General features: G+C 47.5%; 1 pseudogene; it reads left to right on the top strand.

Moving 5' to 3' along the window:
- Positions 1–6,893: 6,893 nt before the first annotated feature.
- Positions 6,894–7,011, top strand: LOC112470067 (annotated as a pseudogene).
- Positions 7,012–9,240: the final 2,229 nt, after the last annotated feature.

The raw sequence follows: 9,240 nt of genomic DNA on the forward strand, positions 1-9,240 counted from the left end.
AATGAATGAATCAATACATGATGGGGGAAAGGGAAAGCTCTTCCTTACAGTAGAACGTCAATAACAGATGTAGATAAACCGATGGATCAGAAAGAGTTCTCAGGCCTACTCTTGTGATCGGGTCAGGCGGGAATTGTCGCGGAGGCTGAGCCCATGGTGGCGGTGTGATGGGGAACAGGATAGTGACATAATCCCTGACCATCTCCCCATGAATTGAATACATCGGTTTCAAAAGGTGGGGAGGAAGATGAGTACGTGGAGAAAGCTGGTTAAGAGAACACGGCAGGTGTAAAAGGTTGCCGCCACCCACCCCAACGCACACTGGTGGGCTTATCTATCAACATGACTGACCCCCGACGTGGAGCTCAGAAGAAAGCGCATAGTTTCTGTGGTTTTCCTGCCAAGACAGTGTGACCTGGGTCCAGTAACGAGGATGCCTCAGGCGGACCCTGATTCGGGGTCCTCTGACAATGCTCAGACCAACATTCCTAAAGCTGCGAGTCTCCGTGACATAAAAAGATGGAGGAAATCTCGTCGTTGGAGAAAACGGGAGGCATGACAGCGAAATGCGACGCGTGCTCCTGAGTGGGATTCTGAACCCGCAAGAAACAAGAGGTGTCGCTGGAGCACGCTGTGAAGGTGGCCCGGCGTCCGCGGTTGGACGCCGACGTCCCGGGTGACCGGCTGTGCGCACTGCGGCTGGGCCTCGGCGGCGTGGCTCAGACCGGGTTGGCAGCGCGAAGGCCCCCGCACCGCACGGCCAGTGCGGGAGCGAGGGGCGTGAGCGGCGCGGGGAGCCTCCGTGCGACCCGAGAACAGGCGGCGGCATCGACTGCGCCCTGAAAGTGCGACCGCGACGTGAAGATGGAGCTGAAGATCCAGCCCCTTTATTTTAGAGCTCCGCTAACTGGGCCCCAGAAAGCTCACGTGAGTTTCTTACTGTCACCTGCGTAATTAACGGCAGAATCACGAGCACCTGGCCTCTGCACCTGGCCTCTGGCTCGTGGTGCAGCGCAGCTCCGCAGCTGCCGCGTGGAAATCCGGCTTCCGGCTCACGGCCTCACAGGTGCAGCCGTCTGCTTCCCTGGAAAGCCAGCTCCAGCGGGCCACGCTGACACGCAACCTGCCGGGACCGTGGGAGCACCAAGGGATGAAGGGCTGAGCGCTGCGCGTTCCACCCCTGTGTGCCACCGCACCGGCCCGCGGTTTCTCTGACACAGCAGGCACACTCTAGCCGAGGGCCTGTCTTACCGTAAACCAGAGGGCCTGTCTCTGTTCAGGCTGCTTTGGAAAGATACCATAGACCAGCGGGCTTACACGGAGAGCGTTGATTTTCTCAGTTCTGGAGGCGGGACGGCTGAGCTCCGGCGCCCGCGTGGCTGAGCTGTGATGAGGGCTCTCTTCCTGGCCTGCGGACGGCCACCTTCTTGCTGTGTCCTCACCTGGTGGAGAGAGAGAGCTCCAGCCCTTTCACCTTCGGAATGCTCATCCCATTTGGGGGCTCTCCTCTCACGACCCAAATCCGATCACCTTCTGAAGGCCTCACCTTCAAATACCATCGAATTAGGAATTACAGCTTCAATGTACGGATTTGGGGGGACACAAATATTCAGGCTGTAGCAGAGCCTTTACTCTCGCCTTTCCCTCTTCCTGGCATGCTCGTCCCCAGATGTCCTTTCGGTGAAGTCCTCACCCTCACAACACATCTGCCCCTCTCGGTGTGACACCCGCGGTCCCCCGCGTTCAGTTCTGCGAACAGCTCCATCCGCTTCTCCGCCACCCCGGATTCTCTACGCGCTTCTGCTTTTTCTCATCACCTTAGTAATTGAATTATGGTCTCTATTATTCATTGTCCGTTTCATCTGCCGTAATGTAAGTTCCACAAGGGCGACGGTTTGCTTTGTTGACTGATGCAGCCCAAATGCACAGGACGGTATCTGGCACATGATATATAGAGACTACATATTTCCTGAGTGAATCCATCAGAATGATTTCACATCTCTGTGTCTGAACAAACAAATCAGAGGTAGAGGAAACAGAATTTCCGTGATAGATTTCGGCAAGCGATTCTCAAAATGTGCTTCCCACACCAGCGGCATCAGCATTTCCTGGGAATCCGTGAGAAATGCACATTCTCGGGCCCCACCAGACTCGCCGAGTCGAGCCTTGGGGGTTGGGCCCCGATGACCCGTGTTCACAAGCTGCCTGGCTGACCCGTTGCGGGCTCGAGTTTGAGAACCGCTGTTTTCACACCGACTCCAGCTGCTCTCTGAGCGAACCGGAGGCTGGCAGGCGAGCACGCAGCACGGCGTGCCACGGGTCTTTCTATGTGTTTAAACGTGTTGCTAATAATTATGCTCTTAAGACGTCTGAGAGCCATGCTTGGTGAAAAAACAGAACAAGCAAAACGGATCTGTGAGGAGCATCTCTAAGGGGTGTGGCCAAGGAGAAACCCTGGCCGATCCCACAGCCCTCAGCTGCGGGAGAGGGGCTGGCGCGAAACCCGTCCCCCCTCCGTCCCCCTTCCCCCCACCGTCGCACACTTGGAAATGCCTAACCCCTGTCCCAACCCCATCCAGAGAGAAGACCGTCGCGGCTCTGAATTAATCACATCTCTGTGCACATTTTCTCACTTGTTACACGAAGGGGTTAGTTTGGATGATTCTTCAAGTTTCGTTGCAATATTCATATTTTGAACCTTTCTAATTGGATGGGGGGAGGGCAATCTGGAAGGGAGTTGTTTAAAAACACATCCTACCTTAACGAGACTCCAGAGTTTAATCAGAGACAGGAGGACACAACCCAGGCTCTCTTTTGGAGTAAAAGTATGTTATTATAATTTGCTTAAAATGTTTTACCAATACAATGACTATTTCTTGAGATCCTATCTTGTGTGTTATTTTGCTATGTGAAGACATTAGAGATAAAAGACACCGTGCTCATTCCTGACGAAGCATGAAGTCTGGTAGGAAAACACGGGTCGACCGAAACGTGACAGGGCAAAATCCTCGCAGAAAGGACCAGGCGAGCGTGAATTGGAGTTGTATTCCAGGTGCTTATGAGCAAAAAAGTGTCGCTTGAATGTTTTTTATTAAAAATATCAATAATCATGTAGAGACTTGATCTTGACACAAAGCTAGGGAGAATTGGGTGGAGCCAGACACTTTCACGCCTGCTTCTAAAATCCGGACGACCGAACAGCTTTGTGGTCCACTCTCCCGTCATTTTGCTCTTTCTCATGCCCCAGTTAGAAAGGTGTCTGCTGCTTGTCTTATTCTTTTAATAGGAACAAAGTAACATCGATGCAGGGACTTCCGGCGAATCGACAGTCACCACGGCAGTGCGTTTGCTGTGGAAACTTTGGAGGGCAGGAGGCTCGGGACCCCATTGCGTTCTCTGTCCCCCATGGTAGGGGGTGCAGGTCCCAGGGCGATCCGCAGAAGGCTGTCAGGTTGGTTCTGGTAGCACAGTACATCGCATGCGATTAAGAATATTTTGGTCAAACAGGTCTTTTTCTTGCTCTAAATATGTAGAGACTCATGATAACTAGGAGCCACAGCTGCTAAGAAAAGGGGTGGTTGGTATAACTCTTATTTGTGATAATTAGCACTCGAGGATCTTCGTGATTTTAGGTATTTTCAGTGAATCGAAAATTTAATGGGCATTCTTTATTCAGCTGTATTAAGAAAGTGCAGGTAGGTAAAATAGCTGCTGCTTTTGATTCGAGATGAAAGTACATTAATTCATTGTGGTAACATTCAAATGAAACCCGACTGTCCCTATGGAGTGCGGTTGCTGTAACAGGCGCTGTGCCAGCATCACATAGAGTGACATGGGCTCTTCGAGGGAAATGAATGAACGGTTTCCAGGGTAATGTTTATTGGCATAGCCAGAGTGTTGCTTCGAGGGTCAGGGACTGGGAAGGGCACAGGACGTCAAAGGCAAATGGTTAAACATACACCCCTCCGCCCCTTAGAAAGAATGTCCTTGAACTCTGGTTTATGAGAAGCTGGGCTGCCGTGGTGAGTAGAGTTGCCAGGCTAACAATTCTGGGGTGACTAGAGTCAGAAGGACTCTCTCTGGAACATAAACAGTCTTTACCTCTTCCCATTTAGGTCTTGTCTGACCCCACGTGGAAAGCTTTCTTTACTTTAAAAAAAAAAAATGTTCTGTACCCTCCGGGCTGCCTCTGAATGAATTGCACCAGGATCCAGACAGACTTTGTAGTTAAATAGGCTGTGCTCATTCTCCATGGCAAAAGGAGGGGTGTTCAGATGAAGCGTTGACACCCCCCACCCCCCAAGCACCCCTTCCCGAGGAGTGTTTCTTGCAAATGCACTTTTATTTGCTGGTCCTTATCGATCGTGTGCGCAACGTTTATTCAATATTCTGTCCATGACAGGCGAGGTATTGACGGCATCGCCGAGCGCCTGAGAGTAAGTTTACATTGCTTGATAATTCCTTCAAAAGAATCTGGCAACAATAACCCTGAAGCAATTTATTAACAGCAAAATTAAGAGTATGTTTGAATTCCCATCGTGGTGATTTTTGTCGAGAGTACATTGATTTTGTTTCACCATGCTGCTTCTGCAAATGAGAAAGAGACAGAATTATGATTCAAATAACTAAAATAATGAAAAATCATTTGTGTTTCTTTTTATTGCTCGGACTGACACCTGGTGAATAAGATAACCGCATGTCATTTGAAGCGCGCTGCCGAGCGAGAAGGCGAACCCTCACTAACCGTCTGTCAACCGCTTCCGTTGCAAAGTCATGGGGGATAGAATTTAATATTATTCACAAGGCAGAATCTGCTTTGGCCAGGACAAGCAACAGATTTTTAAACACAGAGTGAGCTGTGAGTTTCTTATTAAAAGGGCTTCGAAAGGGTTACAGTGACAGGTATTCGGAAACACTGACAAGCGAGGTTGGCACAGACGAGCGCTGGAGACCTGCCAGAGCCAACATCAGGTCCAGAGCATGACAAGCTGGCACCGAAGGGACATGCAAAGTGTTCACAGAGTGCGCTGTCTTTTTCCTGCACGTCGGCCGGCTGGGCTTCGCACGGCATGGAGATGAGCATTCTGCGTGCTCTCCATCCCAGTCTGACACCCTCACCTTGACCGTGATCTGGGTGTTAGTCTTGAAACTCTCCTACCCACTCTTGTTTCCCATCGTAAGGTGCTGGCCGTAGACGTAAGACCTTAGAGATCTAACCTGAGTTTCTAAGTCCAAGTTCTCTCCTCCAGGGAAGACCTTCTGGGAGGTTTATCAATCAGAGTTCTGGTAGGAGGCGCAGGACACATGGAGATCAGATTCTGAAGACAATTTAATAAAAGGACAATTTACAAAGGCATATGCAGGGCATAGAAATCAACAGGGATGCCGAGGCATCCGGGGATCGTGGCTGTAAATATGGGGAGCCCGTTTCCTCTCCTAGGCCCTTAGGAGGCAGCCACCTCTGGAACAGGACCCCAGAATAGGAAGAGTTGGGGAAGAAATACCCAGAACTCTGTCTCCTACCGCCACTGAGTCTCCTGCTCGTACGTCCATTGGCTGAGCTTAATCAGAAGTAAGAGGGCGAGATGAGGGGTGAAGTCATCGTGGAACACAGAAGCGCTGTTGAATAAATTCAGTTCACTGCCGGGCTGGCTGGTGGGGCGCGGGAAGCGAGGACAGCCTCGGCTGTGCAGGGAAGCCTGGGGCACAGCTGTGGTGATTCGGGTTTCAGGTTGACTGGCAGATGAACTCAGACCGTCCAGCTGGGGGTGGAAGGTCGTCCCGGACAGGACTGGCTTAGCTCTGGGGCAAGGTTATGCCAGGAGGAGAGAGTCAGCAGCTAGAAGTGGTTGAGAGGCCCAACCATCAACGGTCTCCAGAAACATGTAAGCAGCTAGCAGAGTCCTTGTTACACAGCTCTGTCTACTTGCAGAAGGAAGAAGTAAATGAGTCCTACGACATCCTCAACTCAAAACATTTAAACTTTTTAAGCATATTTAAATAATTTTCTCATATTGTCCTCTGAAGATAAAAGTTTTTTTTTAACATATCTCAATGACAATGGCATAGGACATTGCCTCCCTCGTGTTTTGCTAATTATCTCTGGAAAGTCAAGATACCAATGTTTTAATTTTAAAGTTATATTCTATATTAGAATATTTTTAAGTCAGAAGGTGCAGCATGAAAAAAAATTGTGATACTATCATTTAATTAAAATATTCTGGTTCCTCATTTAACAAAGGATGACAAATACAACTAAAATTAATTATACCAACAGTGAGACACTGCTGATGTGAGTTCTGTCTTTCTGTGTCCTAAATTGAATCAGATAGAATGAAATAACATTTTTGTTTTATAAAGGGAAAGGTGAAATTGACTTAATTGAAAGAAAAAAATTGCAGAATGTTTAACACCGTATGTTTCTAAGTTTATTGAAATTAACGGATAGATAATAAAAGTTAAATTTCATGGCTTACAATAACATCTTTTTTCAAGATGCACATCCACTATTTGAATTGTTTTGTTAATGTTTATTTCTTTAGAATCATTACATATATTTATGCTATTTTATGTATGTATTATTCATAGCATATGATTTGCTAAATCTGTATTTTATCTAGTTATTTTACTTACTTTATGATTCCTGCGGGTACCTTTATATTATATGGATATTCATTAACTATAAAAATTTTTAATATTTAAAAAACATATTTACAGCTCATCCTCTCTGTAAAAGAAAGTTAAATTAAATGACTTTTTGTTTTACTTTCAGAATGTTGTAAATCAGAACAACAAAGCTAATGCTTTGAGTTTAAAATGCTCATACCAATTAGAAAACATGCTTTTGTTTCTATTTGTTAAATGGTGCAGCCACTTTCTCAAAAAGTTAAACAGTCTTCGCCATGCTACCCTGAACACGCCCGATCTCGTCTGATCTCGGAAGCTAAGCGAGGTCGGGCCTGGTTAGTTCTTGGATGGGGGACCACCTAGGAAGACCGGGTGCTGTAGGCGTTAAAAAAAAAAAAAGTTAAACATAAAACTACCATAGCGAGCCAGCAATACTCTTGTGGGTAAACATCCAAAAAAATTGAAAGCAGAGAGTTGAACAGATATCTGCACATCTGCGTTCATTGCAGCATTATTCACAACAGCCGAAAAGTAGAAACAAGCCAAGTGTCCATCAATAGAAAAATGGATAAACAAAATGTAGTATGCAGACACAATAGGATCCTATTCAGTTATAAAAAGGAATGAAATTTTGATATGTGATACAATATGGATGGACCTGGCAACATTATGCTGATCAAAATAGGACAGAGAATAAATGATTCCGCTTACACGAGGAGTCACGTAGAACAGAAAAATTCAGAGACAGAAAGCTGAATAAGGTTAGCAGCGGCTCTCAGCGCTGAGCTGATCAAGAAGGGGACGGAAGGCTTGGGTGGTGAGACACCCAGCCGGAAAAACATGCACGAGGAGCGGACAAGAGAATGAGGCGGCAGGCGCCAACCTTACTGCGGAGAGCGCGGGCCTCTGCACTGGGAGACCACGTGGCTTTATATGCGTCAGAGATCAAAGCTTATCCCGCCGCACATGCGTGATAAGCAATAAGCTGAGCATACTTGCACAAGTTACTACATTATTGTAACAGTTCATATCCGAAGTTCTACCCCTACCTGCGAGCCTGGATCAGGGCCAGACCTGGGACCCACGGTGGCTGTGAGGAGAGAAAGCGGAGTTGTTATTTAATGAATCCAGAGTTTATGTATGTTGGGGGCGATAACAAAGTTTTGGTAACCTCATGATAACCGCAAAGAAAAACTACAGTGGATACACAAAAGATAAAGAAAAAGGAATCTGAGCATCCCAGTACAGAAAGTCATCAAAGCACAAAGGAACAAAGGAATTACGAAATAATTATAAAACAATAAACAAAATGGCAACAACTGCATACCTAGCAATAATTACTTTAAAGGTAGATGGACTAAATTCGCGAGTCAGAAGATACAGAGTGGCTGAACGGAGTTTTAAAAAAGGATGTCGAGAGGCTCCATCTCTCTGCTGCCTACAGAGGCTCCCTTCAGACCAGACGAGGGACACGGGGACCGAGAGTGACAGAATAAGCCCCGCCCCTCACTCCGGCTCAAGCCCCGCCCCCTCACTCCGGCTCAAGCCCCGCCCCCTCACTCTGCTGGGGCGCTGGTCTCACTAGCGCGCCAGTGGTGGGCAGGACTGAGGCGGGAGGGAGATTTTAATTCCCTCGGTAGTTTGTAATTGGGAGCACACATTTTGATGTACACAGGGAACTTACCATACACACACACACACACACACACACACACTGGGGAACTTACCACACACACACATGCACACACACACACACACACACCTAGTTTCATCTTAGATCTCCCTAGTTAGAGCAGTGGTACATTTATTTCCTATCGCTGCTGTAACAGATTTCCACAAACTTAAAGACTTAAGACAACAAAAACTTACTCTTTTGTAGTTGTGAAGGTCAGAAGTCTAAAATCGAGGTGCCTGCAGGGCTTCGTTCCTTCTGGAGGATTCGGGAGAGACTCTATTTCCTTGCCTTTTCTGGCTTTTACAGGCCCCCTACATCCCTCGGCTTGCGGCCCTTTCTTCATCGCTCTGAACCTTTCTCCCGTCATTACATCTCTCACTCCGGCGTCACCCTCCAGCCTCCTGTGAGGGCGCTGCGCTTCCATCGGACACCCGGACATCCTGGTTCTCCCATCTCAATATCCTTAACGTAATCGTATTCACACAGTCCTTTTATGAGGTAAAGTAACATACTCGCAGATTTTTAGGAATGAGGACATGGATAACTTCGGGACAATTATTTAGCCGACCACAAATGGTTTGCAACCTCAGCTGAACATTAGAATCATGGGGGAGCTTACAAATTATTATGCCCAGGCCGCATCCCAGAAAATCTCAGAATTTCTGGGCTTGGACCAAGGCAGCCTCATACTGAAAACTCTTCAGGTGACTCGTGTGCATGCAGGGACAGATAAAAAACACAGGTGCCAGGATGGGATCCAGGATGTATGTTTAAAAACACCTCCAGAGGTGAAATCTGAAGAGCACCCTGATTTTGAATTCCTGCCTATGAAACGAAGAGGCTTTATAGTTTGTTGGTTTTTTAAACCAGAGCGACTGTGCGTCCCTTGGGTTCAGGGCCATGTTTTCCTTATCTTTGTCACCACAGGATGTGTGATA

The sequence above is a fragment of the Pteropus alecto genome, unplaced genomic scaffold (genome assembly GCF_000325575.1).
Source record: "Pteropus alecto unplaced genomic scaffold, ASM32557v1 scaffold189, whole genome shotgun sequence".
NCBI lineage: Eukaryota > Metazoa > Chordata > Mammalia > Chiroptera > Pteropodidae > Pteropus > Pteropus alecto.